Source organism: Bos mutus, chromosome 21 (genome assembly GCF_027580195.1).
Source record: "Bos mutus isolate GX-2022 chromosome 21, NWIPB_WYAK_1.1, whole genome shotgun sequence".
NCBI lineage: Eukaryota > Metazoa > Chordata > Mammalia > Artiodactyla > Bovidae > Bos > Bos mutus.
The window spans coordinates 10437807-10458431 of NC_091637.1; the positions used below are offsets into that span (position 1 = coordinate 10437807).

General features: G+C 38.9%; 1 long non-coding RNA gene across 2 annotated transcripts in view; it reads left to right on the forward strand.

Annotated features, from left to right (window-relative positions):
* The first annotated feature begins 7977 nt into the window (after positions 1 to 7977).
* Positions 7978 to 20625, forward strand: part of LOC138984346 (uncharacterized) — a 40622-nt gene continuing 27974 nt past the window's right edge. For both annotated transcript variants that reach the window (XR_011461591.1, XR_011461592.1), the window contains exon 1: positions 7978 to 8000. This is a non-coding gene — a long non-coding RNA (uncharacterized lncRNA). The remainder of the gene's footprint in view (positions 8001 to 20625) is intronic.

A 20625-nucleotide genomic window follows, 5' to 3' on the forward strand; every position in this document is an offset into this window, starting at 1 on the left:
ATTTTTACTATTATCATGTCTTTTAGTTATTTTAAATGTTTATGTCAACTCCAGAGGCTAATGTTTTATAGTTAAACTTTTGTATCAGAGGATATAAATTTTTTTTTTTAATGTATGTGTTGCATCTAAGAACATTTTTATTTAATAAGTTCATAATTGGCCAACAGTCTCATCAGATAGTGTTTTGAACAGGTTAACATTTTTTATTCACAAAGAAAAACATGTAGAAAAAATATAACACATTAAAAAATAATATATATATATATATATATATTTGATCATCACTGCTGTGTGAGAACCTGGAACTTCTTCAGGGAACTCTGCACATGATCATTATAAACTAGAGGAAAAGGCCAGGAGAGGAAAAGCCAGAAAACTTCCTCAGAGGACTAGTGGGCACACAAACACGTGAGTTATAAGGAGTAACTGAGCACCAGGTGAATTAGGAGTGATGTAATGCAATTTAAGGCCTCTCTTCTATTCTCACCCCTTGCTTGGCTCCCAGATGACCAAAGAGTCTCTATCATTCAAGCTCTTTGCTTCCTTTGGACCCAAGTTTGGTCTCCTTTATTGTTACACATTGTAGCATTATCAGTACATTACACTCAGGAACTCACGGAGATCAATATGTTTGTAGGGCCAAATTCTTTAATAACAAGATTAAACTGTATATCTGCATTATCATGAATATTCAGAAAACTGGGTTGACTGAACGAATTCATTTTCTGAGTTATTAGCCACTGAAGAATTTTCAATGACCAGGGCAAGTTGATGAAAATTTCTCACCTCTTCTAGAGTTCCTGATTCTACCTCAAGTTATCCCTGAAAAGGGATTGTTATTGTTCAGTCGCTAAGTTGTGGCCATCTCTTTGCGACCCCATGAATCCTGTTCTAGGATCCTCTATCTTTCACTGTTTCCCAGAGTTTGCTCAAACTAATGTGCATTGAGTCGGTGATACTATCCAACCATCTCACCCTCTGATGCCTCCTTCTCCTCCTACCCTCAATCTTTCCCAGTATCAGGATGTTCTCCAATGAGTTAGCTTTTTGCATCACATGGCCAAAGTATTGGAGCTTTAGCTTCAGGATCAGTCCTTCCAGTGAATATTCAGGCTTAATTTCCTCTAGGATTGACTGGTTGGATCTCCTTGTTCTCCAAGGGACTCTCAAGAGTCTTCTCTAGCACCATAATTTGAAAGCATCAGTTTTTCGGCACTTAGCCTTCTTATATTTCAACTCTCACATTGGTACGTGACTCCTGGAAAAACCATAGCTTTGACTATACAGAGCTTTGTCAGAGAAGTAATGCCTCTGCTTTTTAATATGCTGTCAAGTTTTGTCATAGCTTTCCTTCCAAGGAGTAAGCATCTTTTAATTTCATGGTCACAGTCACCATCTGCAGTGATTTGGAGCCCAAGAAAATAGTCTGTTTCCATTGTTTCCCATCTATTTTCCATGAAGTAATGGGACTAGATGCCATGATCTTAGTTTTTTTGAATGTTGTTTTAAGCCTGCTTTTTCGCTCTCCTATTCACCTCTTAGTTCCTCTTTGCTTTCTGCCATTAAGGTGGTATTGTCTGCATATCTAGGCTATTGATATTTCTCCCAGCAATCTGAAAAGGGACAGTGGCGCGAAAAAGACTAGCTCCTTTGCAATTATGCTTTCTTATTTGTCTATAGAATTTCTCTTTTTATAGTCTTAATATAGTAATTTTTTTTTTAAAAAGATAGTACATTTGGCAACAATTTTTTATTATAATAGAAAATAGAATCTATTAAAAAGGTTTTATGCCAGATTTTCTGGGTGGAAATAAGAAGCTACAACTTACTTTTTTCATTTGTGTGTTACAAATATCATTTAGAGACTATCTGACTGTTCAGAAAGTGTCCCTTGTGAACAATATGTTGGTTGAGTCACCATGATAAAGGTTAAAATCATCAGCTAAGTTTTTCAAAATTCAAATTTTCTTTTAAAGTATTTACTCATTCAACTACTCACTTTTTCATTCATTCACCACAGAAAAAATACAGTGCTTAATACAATTGGTGAAGGGAAAAGCAAATATAATGTATTTGCTTGAAGAAAATGAGTCATCAAAATTTGAAAATTTGTAGAAAACTGAAAAAATGAGGCAGAGTTCCTATGAATCTTATACCCAGTTCTCCCTATGATTCACATCTAACCTTAGTATGATAAACTTATCACAATTAATTAATCAATATTTATGCATTGTAATTAACTAAAATTATGCTTTATCAGATTTTTTTTTTAAATCAGATTTTTTGGAAGTCTTTACCCACTGTCCTTTTTATACCAGGCTGTGACATTTTTCTCTCATAAAGCAGATTTTCCCCTGTTCGATGACCTTCCAAGTTTGAGAAGTACTGACCATGTATTTTGGGTAGCTTCTCAGGTGGCTCAGTGGTAAAGAATCTACCTGCTTGTATAGGAGATGGAGACACAAGTTCGATCCCTGGGTCAGAAAGTTCCCCTGGAGCAGGAAATGGCAACCCAATCCCATATTTTTGTCTGAAAAAACCCACGGGCAGAGGAGCCTGGCGGGCTGCAGTCCATGGGGCTGCAAAGTGTCCGACAGGACTCAGTGACTGAGCACACCTTCTCTTCTGGTTGTATATTTTATGGAATGCTGCTCAACTGGGATTGTCTGATGTTTTTCTTGTGGTTAAACTGGAATTACAGGTTTGGGGTAAGAAGATAATCCAGAAAAGTGCTCTTCTCATCACATCTTATCAAAGGTATCTGCTGTCAATGTGACTCATCAGATTTCTCTACTGTAAAGTTATTATTTTTTCCCTCTTTTCATATTACTCTCTTAGAGAGAAAATCACTATGCATGGTACACGCTAAAGGAACGGAGAGTTATGATCCACCTTGCTGAGAGTGGAGTATCACATGAATTATTTGGAATTCTTCTACTTGGGAGACTTTTCTATTCTTTTTTATTTACTTATTGACTTATTTACTTTTTGCATATTGATAGCCAATTATTCTTACATCACCAGTTGAAATCACTATCTTTTAACCATTGGATTTCCTTTGCATTTTTGTAAAAAAAAAAAAAAGTCAGTTGTCTGTATTTGTATGGGCTTATTTCTGGGCTCTCTAATTCACAAAATATCATGCTTTCAGGAATATCACAGCATTATATTAAACGTCAAATCAGATAATTTGAGTCCTATAACTTTGCTTTTCTTCTTCAGAATTATATAGACTATTATAAATCTTTTGTCTTTCCGAATAAACTTCAGACACAGTTTGTCAATTTGCACAAAATAGTTTGCTAGGATTTGGATTCTTGATTGAGATTGTCCAGCATCTCTAGATCAAATTGGGTATATCTGACATGTTAACATCACTGAATCTTTCAATTCATAAATTCAAAATATCTTTCCATTTGTTTAGATCTTCTTTGTTTTTTTCCACTGTATTTTGTCATTCTCTACGTGTAGATTTTAGATATTTCTCCTCTTCAAATATACCTATTAGTGTTATAAATCTTCCTTTTTGCTCTGCTTTCACTATATTCTACAAGTTTTGATAAGATGTATTTGTTTTCACACAGTTCAAAACATTTTTTCAGTTTTTCTGATGACCTCTTTTTGACCCATTATGGGTTTCTAAACATCCATGGATTTCATTTAATTTTTATGGTTTAATTTCTAAATACAGATTTCTGTTAATTTTACTCTAATTCCGTGGTTGTCTGAGGATGTATTTTGCATAATTTCTATTTTTCTAAATTTGTTAATACAGGTCATCAGTTTTTTTAAGCCAGAATTTCTACTTTATTGATATATTCAGTTTCAACTTCTCAGATTTGAATAACCTACCATATTTTTTAAAATGATATGTTAAACATGATGCCCATGAATTATGTTAATAAGAGCCATAATAGACAAGTAGATCGTTATGCTAACATTTGCTGTGGGAAGCATTATAGGAAGTCAAAGTCACTGGCCTGGTGTAGGAATCAGAGCCCCGAGGTATGACAAGGCACACTCTCTGAGCTGATGCTTTGACATCAAGAGGAGGGAAGCCATGAGCGGATCTTCATTTTTCTTTTCATTTACGAATGGGAAATCTCATAGGTTTAGCTAATCAAAAATTCTGTTTAAGGACTTGAATTAAGTTTTTGATCTATAAAGATCGAATTGCTTCTCAGCCTATGAGTCTGGAATCTTCTTCAACTTCAGGAAAAAACATCTCAGTAATACTAGGATGCTAGTAGGAACTGGAAGACACCCAACCCCTGACAGGTCCAAAGACACGCAACCCATTGAGATATTTCGGCTTCATGTTTCCTCAATTCCAGGTGATCATCACATTTTTTTTTTGTCTTTTCTTCCTGGCCATTCTCTTCTGTGTCCCTTATTGTAATTGTCAGATCAAACATGGTGGCATTCCTTGGACGCATTTTGTTCCTTCATGCTTTTGTTTTCTATGTTCTATGGGAACATTACACAGATATCTTTTGGGGTTCCATTCAAATGATATCATCTTTCAAGCTGTCATAGAAGTTGGTAAGCACCTCGGTTATGACACCCTGCCTTGTTATCTTTTTCTATGTTTATCTGATTCCTGCCTGATCTACTCCAGTAGGATGCAAACTCTCATCAGGTAAGTTTCTGTTTTATCTATCTCTGTGCCCCCTATAGCAACTAAAAGACATCAGGTGCCTTTTCTATTGAATGAAAAAATAAACGAACAACCATATAATGGAGTGGAGTTTAAAGTGTGATAGTTCTCTCTCTTCCATATGGAGTCAGTAATAGTGGGGTCAGTGTCTAAATTAGGAGATTTTAGAGAAAACATAGGACAGAAAAGACAAGAGAAAAAACTGATAACATCAAGTTCTAGTCCAAGCAGTGGAGTTCCTGTAGAGCTCCTCTTGGGAGCATTTTTTTCCCCCCAAATTGAAGTATAATTGCTTTACAATGTTGTGTTTTTTCTGTTGCACACCAAAGTGAATAAACTATATATATACATACATATCCTCCCTCTTTTTTAATTACTTAATTTTTTGAGTTTACCTTTGATTTGTAAACAATTTTTAACTGGAGGATAATTGCTTTACAATGTTGGGTTGGCTTCTGCCTTACAACAATGTGAATCAGCTATAAGCATACACAGATTCCCTCTCTCTTAAGTCTCCCTCCAAGCCACCCCCCATCCCACCCCTTTGGGTCAAAACAGAGTACTGAGGTGAGCTCCCCATGCTGTACAGAAGCTTCCCACTATCTGTCTGTTTTACACATAGTAGCAGATAAATGTGAATTCTAATCTTATAATTCATCCCACCCCCATCCCCCTTTGTGTCTGAAGATCCATTCTCTACATCTGCGTCTCCATGCTTGGCCTGCGCCTTATACTTCCTTTCATTTTGGGGGCCTTGAACAGACAACTGGGTCTGTATTAACTCCTTTCTAAGCTCCCTGCAAGTATTTCCAAACCTTAGCCTTACTGTAAGGCTACTGAAGACACCTGAATGACTTCAGGGTAAAGATTCACTTCTCACAGATTCAAAGTATAAACTAGAACTAGAGCTTTGTAGGATGAATGAAACAGTGAAAAACAAAATGCTTTCCAGGTGTTTTAGCCATCAATCCTAGCTTCCAACCCCATCCCTCCCTCCTGACTCTACTCATGGAGGGTTGTCTTAAAGGAGGCATATATAGAGTTTCTTTTTTCAAAGTTAGATGATTGCTACTTTTCTAAATAATAGGCAAGAGAATTCTGAGTCATTCAACAAAGTGCTGGTGATCAAACTCTCTTGGAAGAGGGGAAAAGCACATTCATGCTCTCTTTTTCTCTCACTTTGTAAAAAGTGACTCTGATTCAGCTGAAATCTGGGCAAAGATTGTGTGTGTGTGTGTAAGCGTGCACATGTGCACGCCTACATTTCTCTCTTTTTTGGACAGTCTCCAGTTACACAGTCTTGAAGGCTGGTATCATGTTCCCCTTCTTCCCTTCTTATTTCTTCCATCCTGATAGCAAGGCCTCTCAGTCCCCACTTCTTTCTGTGGTTCCCAGAGAGGGACGTGAGTTTTGAAAGTGTCAAGGCAGTGTAAATGCTGATGTATAGGCCACAGTTGTTTCTCTGAAAAGGCCTTCAGAGTCCTCCCCTCTCCTCTGTTCCCTTCAAGTTGGAATGATTCATCAGCTGGCCTTTAGCAAGAAAAGAGGCTGGCCTGAGGTCTTGGGCCTTTGACCTCCGTGAAGAGAAAGGTTACACCGAGTGCAACTGTGCAAGGGCCAGGGCGGCAGCCACTGGCATAGAAACCCGAGGTGGGGGCGCCAGGCCCGGGGAGGGGGCTGGTGGGAAAGAGGGGGGACTCAGCAACGAGAAGAGTCTATTTCTAAGAGGCTCAGTGGATCAGCTGACAGCCGGGGTCAGGGGTCATATTTATGCTTGATTCCCTGAGCATGTTACAGTAACATCTGCTTGTTATCGGTCTTGAGGGAGCAGGCGTGGGGACCAGGCGCTCTGACCTCCTTCTATCAAAGGAGGCGGGAGAAGAGATTAGGGGTCCCTATTAATGTTTGTGTTAGACTTAATGCCTCCCCCCTCTCCTGAGCCTGATTTGTCAGCTTTCCCCTTTTTCTTTTTGTCGTCTTGCGAAATGTTTAAATGAGCCCCTTTGTTGTCAGTGGTAGAGCAATGGAAATTGCAGAAAAGAAAGTTAGGTTTCAATCAGAAGGAAATCTTGGTGAAAAATATACAGTGAGAAAGAGAAAAAGAAAAATCAACAACCCAGGAAATTCCTCACATGCTGGAATTGAATTGTTTCATAGAAACTTCTCGGTTTTGGACATCATACACAGAATTGAAAAATCGGTTGTAATTGTTTTCTGTCAGCTTCTGCAAAAAACTTCCTAACAGGAAAGGTGGTTTGGTCATTCATTTACCAGGGAATTCAACTTTAATGTAGGATTTGCCTCAAGGTTGGTGTCATCAACTCAAAACAAGGACAGAAGCCACCATTGGAGTGGGGGTTGAGGGTGGAATAGTAATTCTTCTCTTTGATTAACTTTTTAAATTTGAGTCAGTTTTGTGACTTTTCCACAAATTTCCCTAAAAAAATTTTTCCTTCTGTCACCAATGAATTTCAGCTTTTGAATTGTTTCATAGAAACAATTCAAGGAGGAGGCTGGTGGGCTACAGTCCACAGTGTAGCAAAGAGTCTGACATGTCTCAAGGGACTTAGCAGGCATGGATTGGGGCTGCTTTTCCCATCCTTGCCCTTTTAACTCTTTTCCTTGAGGGCTGGGGCTGTGTTTCCTGGTGTCCAACACTGAGTAGGACTGAATTTCAGCTTTTATGTGCAAATGTTTCCCCATCTCCAATTTCTCTGGCCAAACTAATAATCCATGGAAACATAAAGCAATTTCTGAAAATCAGGCTAAAGAAAGAAGAAAATGGACTGAGCTGCTAAGTTCTTTTTTCTTCATTTTCTGAAACAAACAAACAAAAAAACACTTGCTGTGTGCCTGCTGGCTTCTAGACGAAACAACTATCTATAATCTTGTGTTTCCAATTTCCATGATTTCTGTTCAGAAGTTTCTGGAAGGTCTCAGTTTAGTTTTGTAAAAATCTCTTGGTCTGCTGTAGACGGAGCATACATAATTGATACCTAGTAGATGCCTTAACCACTTATGTGACATTTTGTTTTAGTCTCAAGCCTTGCATGGAGGAATAAAATTTGGGAGTGAAGGAAGAGGTTGGAGATAGAGGATATTATTTTTAGCTAAAAAAAAAAAAAAAAAAAAAAGTTAAAATAAGCAAATGTGATTTCATGGAAGGCAGCCACCTCTCGGGTCCAAGTCCATGGCAAAGTTCACACAGTCCAACTTCCATATAACTGTATGAAAACAACATGTTTGCTATTTATAAGGAATTCCCTTGGGGAAACCAGCTTTAAAAAGGAGGATAGGTTGTTGTGAGGAAAACTGGATGTGAGTGGATGGGGCCTCTTTAAAGGTAAGGGCTTAGATGTGTGCGTGTATGTGTGTGTGTGTGTGTGTGTAGTGGTGGTGGGATGGGTGATGGGAGTCGCTGTTCAAAACCACTTTGTGATTATAAATAATAAAAAAAAATTCAATCGGAAGTGCGTTCTGCCAAACTGGACAATAAAGCTCCTAGCAGGGCATTGAGATTTTCTTAATCAGGGTCAGACCCACATGCATAAGGCCAATGAGTTCAGTGGGAAAAAACGACTCTTCTTCCCCGTTTTTTTCCCCTTTCCTTTTTTCTTTCATTTGGAAGGGACCCCCTCATAAACATGCAGAGCAATTTTCCAGTACATTAACCCAGGAGGGATCCTCTCTCTGTTGGCTCAAGAGACAGAGAAGTTGAGAACCAGGGTGAGGGGAAGATGGATGAGCCTGGGATATAAGAGAGGGCAGTTTTTCCACTGTCCTGCCCTGTACACCTAGGACAAAGACTTCATTGACTGCCATGCTTGACATCAGCCTCATAAACTAGTAGTCAGGCACAAAGGGTCTGACACTTGAAAGTACAAGTCCCTGCCTTTTCTATTGCAGCTGTGCAGGGGGGTTGGGCCTAACAGTGGTGCCCCTTTGTCAGCCCACAGGACAAGAGGTGAAGATAAATAGTATTGACTTTAAGGTAGTCACCCAATCTTGCTATTTCCCCAAAGACAACACTTCCTCTCAGGCCGCACATCATGGCCCCAGGAGATCTAGCCATCTTCCCTTTGGCCAGGGAGCTAGGGTAGAGTTGGCCTGGGTAGCAAGGAAGGTGCAGAGTGGACATGTAGCTGGAGGGAAGGAGAGAAGACAGGGGCAAGTACAGAGTCGTGGGATCCGTTCCTCGTCCTCTGTGAGGAGGTGGTATGGTTTTCATGCATTCCAGCTTGGTCACAGTGGTTTCTTTCATTCTCTTGAGATACCCAGAAATTGTCCTAGAGGGAAAAAAACAAATGCAGGAAGCAAGACTGAAAACCATGTACATTTATATGATCCAAAAGATAGGGGGAAAAAAAAAAGCAACAACTCACATTGGTATCTCTGATTATCACAAGGCCAGAAAGCACAATACTTTTCTGGGAACATTTTGGCAATAAAACTTTAAAACAAGCACATAAGTTGAATGCAATCATTTAAGAATCATATGTGCTGAAGGCAGGGACACAGCTGTGTGATTTGTTGGGGTTTGATTGTTGCAATTGCTAGTTTTTTTCATTATTATTTTATTCATCATTAGTTTTTACTTGATGCATTTTATTATTATTTTTTATTTGCAGCTGCATAGGTAAACTTTTTTGTATTATTTCTATCTGTGTTAGAAGAGAAGGGATTTAAAATCCAAAACACTGAACCCATTTGGATTTGAAGGCTTATGTGCTGTGCTTAGTCACTCAGTTGTATCTGACTCTTTGTGACTCCGTAGACTGCAGCCCGCCAGGCTCCTCTGTCCATGGGGATTCTCCAGGCAAGAATACTGGAGTGGGTTGCCAAGCCCTTGTCCAAGGGATCTTCCCAACCCAGGGATCAAACCCAGGTCTCTCACATTGCAGGCAGATTTTTTACTGACTGAGCCACCAGGGAACCTCTTGATGGCTTATGACCAAGTTCAACAGCTTAGAGAGGATCACTCTTCCTGGGTGTCTTTCTAGACCTTCTGAATGCAGGATGCTATTTCAGATGTCTTTTCATCCTCTAAAGAGGCTCAATGGACAATGATTTATGAGCCCTCCTCAATGACAAGTGTCCATCTCAAGTTAAACCTCTTGTCTTTAGAGTGGACTTACGGGTCTCAGAGCAGACAGATTCTAAAGAGCTCTCCAAAAATATTTTATGTACACAGAGAGAAGGGTGTGGTAGCTCAAATCCCTATAGGTCCCATGTTCAAGCTGAAGAAAGGTTACAGTTAGGATGTGAACGCCAGAGGGGAGTTCCATTTAAACCCTAACAGTGGAACTCAGATCAATCACACATTAGCTGGTTTATAAAATCTAGCTGAGCTTCCCTTCCCATTGCCTTTTCAAAATTTCTCAGTTTAGCCCCTTCTTCTATTGACAATGCCACTTTACATCATTTGAGAATATATCCTTTATCCAAGTCATTTCAAGAACTCTATTCTCTAAAACTGTGCTATAATTTCATTTTAGAGAACACTGCTTGAGGCTAAGATAAAAAGAGATCACATTGATAGGAAACTGAGATTAGCTCCTTTCTATGAATCTTTTAAGTAAACATATTTACTCTAAAAACTAATAGTTTCAAGTTGAGAAACAAGTTTCTTGAAAATAGAGGACATATTGACTAGCTTCGATTCACATTCGTTTAACCTCCTCTTTAAGGGAGTCCTATAGCTGATGAACTTAGAATATCTGTTTTGAACTTGATTTGCCTTTGAACAATTATGTGGCAATAGTTTTGTACATGTGTGTTCAGTTGTGTCTGACTCTTCTGTGATCCCATGGACCATAGCACACCAGACTCCTCTGTCATGGGATTTCCCAGCCAGAATACTGGAGTGGGTTGCCATTTCCTCTTCCAGGGGATATTCCTGACCTAGACATCAAACCTGAGTCTCCTGCATTGGCAGGCAGATTCTTTAGCACTGAGGCACCCGGGAAGTCTGGCAATAATTTTGACTTATTGATAAAAGCATTATGTCTTGAAGGAGGTGGATTTCATTCATTGCCTTTTGTTTTCACTTCTGGAGTTCCTAAATTCATTATTTCCAGGATCTAGTCATGTTCACTTACACTTCAATAGAGCTTTGATTATTTCCAGAAACCTACAAGTTATCTCAGAGTGACACTTTTATTTTCATATCTCAGCGATGGTTTATGGGGCAAACTGCAAGCTGAGCGTAACTTTGTCCTTCTGCCTCTGCCTAATGCCTCCTTCCTCTTCCCAGAGCCATTGGGTCTTCATTTCTCTGGGCTCTTGGATATTCCTCTGGGGTCTCTTCATCCTTCACCCTCCAGACTCTCAAACTGACATTCTGCATAGGACATCATTTGGCAACTCTCAGATGTGACGTGCTAAGTCTCCTTATAGCAGGAAAAAAAAAAAAAAAAAAACAGAAGTAAACAGAAAGCTAGTTTGCAGTTGTAGGAAAGAAAAGTGAAGGTTATGTCTAGGGCATTTTCATGGGATGATGAGATGTGAACTTCTGGGAAATTTGTTTCACTTTTCCTTTTCCGTTTTTGCCTCTTCTAGTCCATTCTTTTCCAGAGAGTACATTGTTTCACGGGTTTTCATTGTGAAATTTCTGAAATAGATATTGAACATTCTAAGCAGATCTTCTCAAAAGCAGCAAAGTGATTAGCCTTGACTCTCCTCTTTGCCTATGCTATCCATTGTATTTCTACCTCTTGACTCAAAACACAGAAGGAACTTTCCATCAGAGGTTATCTGTCAAACCCTAGGGTAGGGAATATCTCTTAATGTTTTCTTCTGAGTCTCTTCTTCCTGAGAGGCAACAACTTTGTGGGGAAAGCTCATGGATTGGGTGCTGGGAAGGCTTCTGTTCTAGTCTAATTCCGTCCAGTCTTGTGCTCCCTTCATTGATCTTGGACACTCATTCCATCTCCCTCAGTTTTCTTACCTGTAAGATGGACAAACTACACATATCTGTACGATTGTTTTCTTTCTTTCTTTCTTGTCCCTTATGTTCTAACAGTGGACTGCATTTTTCCCCCATTATAATTACGGGAAATAAGCATGTTTAAACAGATAAGTGAACATTGAAAAATATAATCTCAATTTTAGGTATTGTTGGTATCGCAACTGGAAAGGTCCATGAATTTGATGTATATACATGACCTAACATTTCCTCTCTTCTTTATTTAGACCTGGGTCATGCACTTGGCAGAGAAGGCAATGGCACCCCACTCCAGTACTTTTGCCTGGAAAATCCCATGGACGGAGGAGCTTGGTAGGCTGCAGTCCATGGGGTCACTAAGAGTTGGATACGACTGAGCGACTTCACTTTCATTTTTCACTTTCATGCATTGGAGAAGGAAATGGCAACCCACTCCAGTGTTCTTGCCTGGAGAATCCCAGGGACGGGGGAGCCTGATGGGCTGCCGTCTATGCGGTCACACAGAGTTGGACACAACTGAAGCGACTTAGCAGCAGTAGCAGCATGCACTTGGAATTGATATATTTTGGGAGTTTTTCTTAGTTCTAGTTGAGGACATGTGGTTTTGTAAAGACACCATTAAAAGCTAACTTACTGGGTGGAGACCTTCGCATGTGCTTGTCCCATGGGATTCAGCGACTGGCCTGACTTTCCTAGTCTGAATCAGAGTTTAAAAATTCTTTTAAATAAACATTTGTGTTCTGCCTTGTCCAAGGTCTTTCTGACAAAAATATATTTTTATTTGCATACTATTTGACATTTATTTTAGGTAAAAGATCTATTTCAGCCCATTTGTATTTATGCTGATATAGGCTGTGGGCCACCTTGTCTGTCTGGTGTGTGTACTGGGAGCTGAGTTGAACCAGGAGGCCTTCCTTTGTCTCTCACTAACTTTGTCTCCTCGAGCTAGACTGTGGCTTCAGGGAAAGGAAAGAGAACTCTCCCTGTGTAAAGCACAGTGCGGGTCCCATACCCTGTATCCTTGTAGAACCAAGGCCAAGGAAATACGAACAGAATGAAATAAGTCATAAAGAGAAAAACAAATATTATATATATTAACTCATATGTGTGGAATCTAGAAAAATAGTACAGATGATCTTATTTGCAAAGCAGAAATAGAAACACAGATGTAGAGAACAAAGATATGGACACCAAATGGGGAAAGGAAGGATGGGATGGGTTGGGAGTTTGGGATTGACATATATACACTGCTATGCATAAGATAGATAACAAATAAGAACTGACTGTATAGTGCTGGGAACTCTATTCAGTGCTCTCTGGTGACCTAGAAGGGAAGGAAATACAAAAAAGAAGGGATATATATATTCATATAGCTGAGTCACTTTGCTGTACAGCAGACACTAACACAGCATTTTAAAGCAATTATACACCAATAAAATTTTTTTTAAAGAATGGCCACCTTGGTTTTGTCCCTCTTCTCCTTGATGTTGGCCCCAAGGGACTTCTGTTAAGAGTCTGTGAATACCTATGAATCTTGATACTGAACTTACAAGGACATGGGTCACTTACATTAAAGGGTTAATTGTTGCTTTTAACTCTCTAATTTCGCTTTCCCCTCAGTGATTCAACCTCATATGACAGACTTAGTAAGCATGTCCAATTTGATAACCTGTGAACCTCAAACTCCACCTATGTTAAACTCACTTCCAGTCTCCCCTTAGAAAAGCAAGCTCTGCTTTCTCTTTCATTTTCCCATTTCTATAATTATCATTGCTTTTGTTATCCAAACTCAGAAATTGAGCTGTATCTCTGATTTTTTTTCCTTCTTCTCTTTTCCTCTTGCTCCCTTTGTGACAGCAGCGATGTGCTCCTACTGAGTCTTGTCACTTCTACATCCTGATTCTATCCTATTTCTATGGCCCTGTGTAGTTGAGACTCTCAGATATTCATTGCTAAATTACTGCAGTGACACCCGAGGTGAGTTTCTTTTTCATCGCTTACCTAACACACTTCTCCATTCCAGCCAACTCTCTTCTATGTATGTTCCAGTGACCTGTGCCTCAATCTGGTTTCCTACCCAGAAGGAGGTCATTTTTGTTCCCTTGTACCTTTCAACTCACATTCCTCAGCAAGTCTGCCTTGAATTCTCTAGAGATGAGTGAACATGCACCCTCTGGATACCCATTGCACCATTAGTCTTTATCATCTACTTCATTATTCTCATTTGAGAAAACACATAAAATACCTATTGTAGTTTTCTAGAAGCTGTTTGAATTGTGAACAAGATGGTATGAAGCTTACAAATCAGGTCAAGAAATTCAGTAGAGAGGTAGGTGGTAACAATAAGACGGTGATACTCTCACGGGCTAGGAAATATTCTAATCATTTATTGTCATTGACGATAAATGTCAATGTCATTGACAATAAGTGTCCTTTTCCACAGGACTGGAAAAGATCAGAGTGCTGACAATAACCCTATGAGGCTGTTACTCAGGATTCCATTTCATAGATGTGAAAACAGAGGTGCAAACAGGCTCAGCCCAATGAAGAACACGTTTTATAAGAATGACAAAGGATTATGAAAGCCTGGTAGGAGAGATGACTCCTGTCCACTTGAAATAAATGTTATGAAGGAGGTTTAAAGAAAGAGGAAAGTGATTTGGTATTTTCCAAGTAACTAATTAGAAATGCTCCGTCTTTCAGTCTTATATTATTGTAGTTCTATGAGTTCATCTTTGCACTCCTGATTGGATGGCTCACTCCTTAGGACAAATATTAATTCTCTTTGTTCCCTCCACAGCATCTAACCCAGTGTTTTTCATATAGCAGCTGTAGTTGATAGATGCTTAATTACCTTTTGTTGTCTTGAGCACAGAGATGCTGCATTTCAGGGTCTTTTTTTGTTGTTTTCTTTTCTCACCATTTCTAGATATATATATTGATTTAGTCATTTATTTTGATTTTGGGGAAATAAGTTATTTAGTGTATATACTATATGCCTCAGTTCAGTTCAGTTCATTCGCTCAGTCGTGTCTGACTCTTTGTGACCCCATGAATCGCAGCACGCCAGGCCTCCCTGTCCATCACCAACTCCCGGAGTTCACTGAGACTCACGTCCATCGAGTCAGTGATGCCATCCAGCCATCTCATCCTCTGTCATCCCCTTCTCCTCCTGCCCCCAATCCCTCCCAGCATCAGAGTCTTTTCCAATGAGTCAACTCTTCACATGAGGTGGCCAAAGTACTGGAGTTTCAGCTTTAGTATCATTCCTTCCAAAGAAATCCCAGAGCTGATCTCCTTCAGGATGGACTGGTTGGATCTCCTTGCAGTCCAAGGGACTCTCAAGAGTCTTCTCCAACACCACAGCTCAAAAGCATCAATTCTTCAGCGCTCAGCCTTCTTCACAGTCCAACTCTCACATCCATACATGACCACTGGAAAAAACCATAGCCTTGACTAGACGGACCTTGTTGGCAAAGTAATGTCTCTGCTTTTGAATATGCTATCTAGGTTGGTCATAACTTTCCTTCCAAGGAGTAAGCGTCTTTTAATTTCATGGCTGCAGTCACCATCTGCAGTGATTTTGGAGCCCAGAAAAATAAAGTCTGATACTGTTTCCACTGTTTCCCCATCTATTTCCCATGAAGTGATGGGACCGGATGACTATATGCCTATATAGGTTAAATAGCAATGACTTTTAAATTTTTGATTAATTTCAAGATAGAATACTTTTGAAGCAGTTTTCCTTCAATCACCCTAATCAATTTTTGCCAAGTAAGAATGGACTTACAACATAAGGAATTAAGGCTGGTATAAGTGAGCCAATGTTGTTCAGGTGCTGAGTTGCGTTCAACCCTTTGTGATCTCATGGACTGCAGCACACCAGCCTTCCTTGTCCTTCACTATCTCCCGGGGTTTGCTCAAAATCATGTCCACTGAGTCAGTTAGGCCATCCAACCATCTCATCCTCTGTTGCCCCCTTCTCATCCTGCCCTGAGTCTTTCCCAGCATCAGGGTTTTTCCCAATGGATTGGCTCTTCACATCAGTGGCCAAAGTATTGGAGCTTCAGCTTCAGCATCAGTCCCTCCTATGGGCCAATATAAGTTAGTAAAGACTTTTCACAGAACCAGTGATGTTCCCTAGAGCTTCTCATTCTGGTGGTATGTCCTTTCTAATGTTCCGGTGACTTTCTCACAGGGTTGTTGAGAGGATTAAATGTAACAAAAAGTTAATCAGAAAAGAAAAGTGTTTAACATATAGTCATTTCATATTTGTTAAATGTCATCAGCAGCAGCAGCAGTATTATCTTCAGTGCTTTATCAACTTCATCGTCTTCATCACATCATCCTCATCATCAGTGTCACCATCAGCAGCATCATCCATCATTACCACTCATATACATGATCTGTAAATGTCATTGGCTCTCAGTGACCAAAATTACAACATGGTTCTAATATTAATGTGATACTATGTTGGGCTGAGTGGTCTTAGTAAAGGACTTACAATACTAGACTCTGGTGATTTTCCCAGAGCAAAGACTTTTTGTACTTCATTAGTATACAACTAGGAATCGTTGCTTCTCATGTATCACATATGGCTTTCTTCTGTGGGAGGGTGAGCTGCAGTGTCTTCTGCTTGATGAAATTAGCTATGACTCCCTGCACACTCTCACTTCCAAGTGGACCCTTATTAGTGTCCTTCATCCCCAAATGGATTCACTTACAGGCCATTCAACAAATAAATACATTTATGTTTAAAGTCCTTTTAAAGTTTACTAGCAATTGATAGCTTTGAAATTTCTAAAATGAAGCTGAATTTATGGCTAGCCAGCAAATATTTTTGTTAAACAAATCACATATCCTTTACACTAAATGCAACTGAAAACTATGCAAAAAAAGGAAATTATTTGTAATTTAACTGAAAAATAGAGGTAAGGTAAGAAATTTGTATGCAGGTCAGGAAGCAACAGTTAGAACTGGACATGGAACAACAGACTGGTTCCAAATAGGAAAAGGAGTTCGTCAAGGCTGTATATTGTCACCCTGCTTATTTAACTTATATGCAGAGTACATCATGAGAAACACTGGACTGGAAGAAACACAAGCTGAAATTAAGATTGCCGGGAGAAATATCAATAACCTCAGATATGCAGATGACACCACCCTTATGGCAGAAAGTGAAGAGGAACTCAAAAGCCTCTTGATGAAAGTGAAAGTGGAGAGTGAAAAAGTTGGCTTAAAGCTCAACATTCAGAAAATGAAGATCATGGCATCTGGTCCCACCACTTCAAGGGAAATAGATGGGGAAACAGTGGAAACAGTGTCAGACTTTATTTTTCTGGGCTCCAAAATCACTACAGATGGTGACTGCAGCCATGAAATTAAAAGACGCTTACTCCTTGGAAGGAAAGTTATGACCAACCTAGATAGCATATTGAAAAGCAGAGACATTACTTTGCCAAAAGGTCCGTTTAGTCAAGGCTATGGTTTTTCCTGTGGTCATGTATGGATGTGAGAGTTGGACTGTGAAGAAAGCTGAGCACCGAAGAATTGATGCTTTTGAACTGTGGTGTTGGAGAAGACTCTTGAGAGTCCCTTGGACTGCAAGGAGATCCAACCAGTCCATCCTGAAGGAGATCAGCCCTGGGATTTCTTTGGAAGGAATGATACTAAAGCTGAAACTCCAGTACTTTGGCCACCTCATGCGAAGAGTTGACTCATTGGAAAAGACTCTGATGCTGGGAGGGATTGGGGGCAGGAGGAGAAGGGGACAACAGAGGATGAGATGGCTGGATGGCATCACTGACTCGATGGACGTGAGTCTCAGTGAACTCCGGGAGTTGGTGATGGACAGGGAGGCCTGGCGTGCTGCGATTCATGGGGTCGCAAAGAGTTGGACATGACTGAGCGACTGATCTGATCTGATCTGAAGATCTATTTTGCTGCTGATTCATTTGTCCTTTCCAAGGGCAACTAATACATATTTAAATAAAAGAAGTGATCTGTTAAATGATATCTATTGAAAACAGTCTTGTCCAGAAAGTTACATGTTCAGAAATATTAATTTGACTTTCTTTTCTGAAATCATCTAAAATAAAAATAATGTAGAGAGTTTTAGATATAGACACTATTACCAAGGACACAATCCTTTCATCTTGACTTCCTTGAAATTCGTATTTATTACTAGTTAAATTATTGGCTACCATAAAAATAACATAAAAAATAAAGAGAAAATTTAAATGTATGTCCAAATGTATGGATTGCTAACACTGAATTTGTTGTTTTTTGTATTTGATCCATCCTGACATTCTACAGTTACAGAATTACTTAGTATATAACCTGTAATTATAAGATACATCCACATAGCTGGTTAACAGAGAAAAGTAAAAATGTTTAACAGATTTTTTTTTTTTTACCTTCCTAATTTCTCCCACTTACCTCCTCTCAAGCTATAGTTTAAAAAATCCTAAAAAGACTTTGAAGTTTACAAAGAATTAAAAATCAGTATGACAAGTAACAGAAGTTTTCCTAGTCCATCATTCATCATAAAAATTTAATTAAATTAGGAATTTTTGAATAAAATATATATACCATAATAGTTTATAACATTGTACAGGAGATGGTGATGAAAACCATCCCCAAAAAAAAGAAATGCAAAAGGCAAAATGGTTGTATGAGGAGGCCTTGCAAATAGCTGAGAAAAGAAGAGAAGCAAAAGGAAAAGGGGAAAAGGAAAGATATATCTATTTGAATGCAGAGTTCCAAAGAATAGCAAGGAGAGATAAGAAAGCCTTCCAAAGTAATCAATGCAGAAAAACAGAGGAAAACAATAGAATGGGAAAGATTAGAGATCTCTTCAAGAAAATTAGAGATACCAAGGGAACATTTCATGCAAAGTTGGGCACAATAAAGGACGAAAATGGTATGGACCTAACAGAAACAGAAGGTATTAAGAAGAGGTGGCAAGAATACACAGAAGAGCTATATAAAAAAGGTCTTCATGACCCAGATAACCACGATAGTGTGATCACTCACCTAGAACCAGACATCCTGGAATATGAAGTCAAGTGGGCCTTAAGAAACATTACTGTGAACAAAGCTAATGGAAATGATGGAATTCCAGTTGAGCTATTTCAAATCCTAGACAGCATATTAAAAAGCAGCAACATTACTTTCCCGACAAAGGTCCATCTAGTCAAAGCTATGGTTTTTCCAATAGTCCTGTGAGCATTGTGATGTGAGAGTTGGACCATAAAGAAAGCTGAGCACAGAAGAATTGATGCTTTTGAACTGTGGTGTTGGAGAAGACTCTTGAGAGTCCCTTGGACTTCAAGAAGATCCAACCAGTCAATCCTAAAGGAAATCAGTCCTGAATATTCATTGGAAGGGCTGATGCTGAAGCTGAAACTCCAATACTTCGGCCACCTGATGCAAAGAGCTGACTCATCTGAAAAGACCCTTATGCTGGGAAAGATTGAAGGCAGGAGGTGAAGGGGATGATAGAGGATGGGATGTCAGATAGAGTCACTGACTGAATGGACATGAGTTTGAGTAAGCTCTGGGAGTTGGTGATGAACAGGGAAGCCTGCCATGCTGCAGTCCATGGGGTCTCAGAGTTGGACATGACTGAGCAACTAAACTGAACTGAACTGAATGAATAAGGACCTACTGTATAGCACAGGTAAATACCTCCATATAGTGTAATAACCTATAAAAGAGGATGTAAAAAAAGAATATATATATGTATACATATAAAACTGAATCACTTTGGTGGGCACTTGAAACTAACACAACATTGTGAATCAACCATTGCGAATCAACTAGATTTCAATAAAATTAAAAATAAAAATTAACATAAAATACCAAAAAATTAGAAAATTAAAAGAAATATAATATAAACTTTAAACTTATTAAGTACATTTTATTTTAGATTCATTATCTTTACATCTTTCATTTTGCTGCTAACTGGTTTGGGAAGCTTACTTCTTACCTGTGAGAAGTAAGTGTCCCTTTAATATACTTTCTGAGAAATAATGTCACTGAAATGTGAAAGAATATTCAGGTGAATTTGATGGAAATTTCTGATTGTGTGCTATTTTTCAAAAAAAAAAAGTGATAATTTTTTAAATGAATAATGGTAATTATCAAGCTATTTATAGATTAATTGATATGAATTGTTTGGTTATTTCTAATTTCAATGTATGATCAAGTCTTATATGACACATGGAGGAATCATAAATAAAGTCAACACCAAACTAATGTGAGAGGAGAAAGTGAAAGAGGAGAGTGGAAAAGCTGGCTTAAAACTCAACACTCAAAAAACAAAGATCATGTGATCTGGTCCCATCACTTCATGGCAAATAGATGGGGAAACAATGGAAACAGTGACAGACTTTATTTTCTTGGGCTCTAAAATCACTGCAGATGATAACTGCAGCCATGAAATTAAAAGATACTTGCTCCTTGGAAGGAAAGCTATGGCCAACCTAGACAGCATATTAAAAAGCAGAGACATTACTTTGCCAACAAAGGTCCATCTAGTCAAAGCTATGGTTTTTCCAGTAGTCATGTATGGATGTGAGAGCTGGACCATAAAGAAAGCTGAACATCAAAGAATTGATGCTTTTGAACTGTGGTGTTGGAAAAGACTCTTGAGAGTGCCTTGGGCTACAAGGAGATCAAACCAGTCAATCCCAAAGGAAATCAGTCCTGAATATTCATTGGAAGGGCTGATGCTGAAGCTGAAGCTCCAATACTTTGGCCACCTGATGTGAAGAGCCGACTCATTGGAGAAGACCCTGATTCTGGGAAATATAGAAGGCAGAAGGAGATGGGGATGACAGAGAATGAGATGGTTGGATGGCATCACCAACCCAATGGACATGAATTTGAATACAATAATTGCAGTGTTGATATTTAGATTATCTAAATATTGTTTGATTGATCTGTAAAAAATAGTTGTTAGATAAATTAGATATATAAACTTTATTTTGGGGGAAGATGGATTTTTAAATGACTTAACACC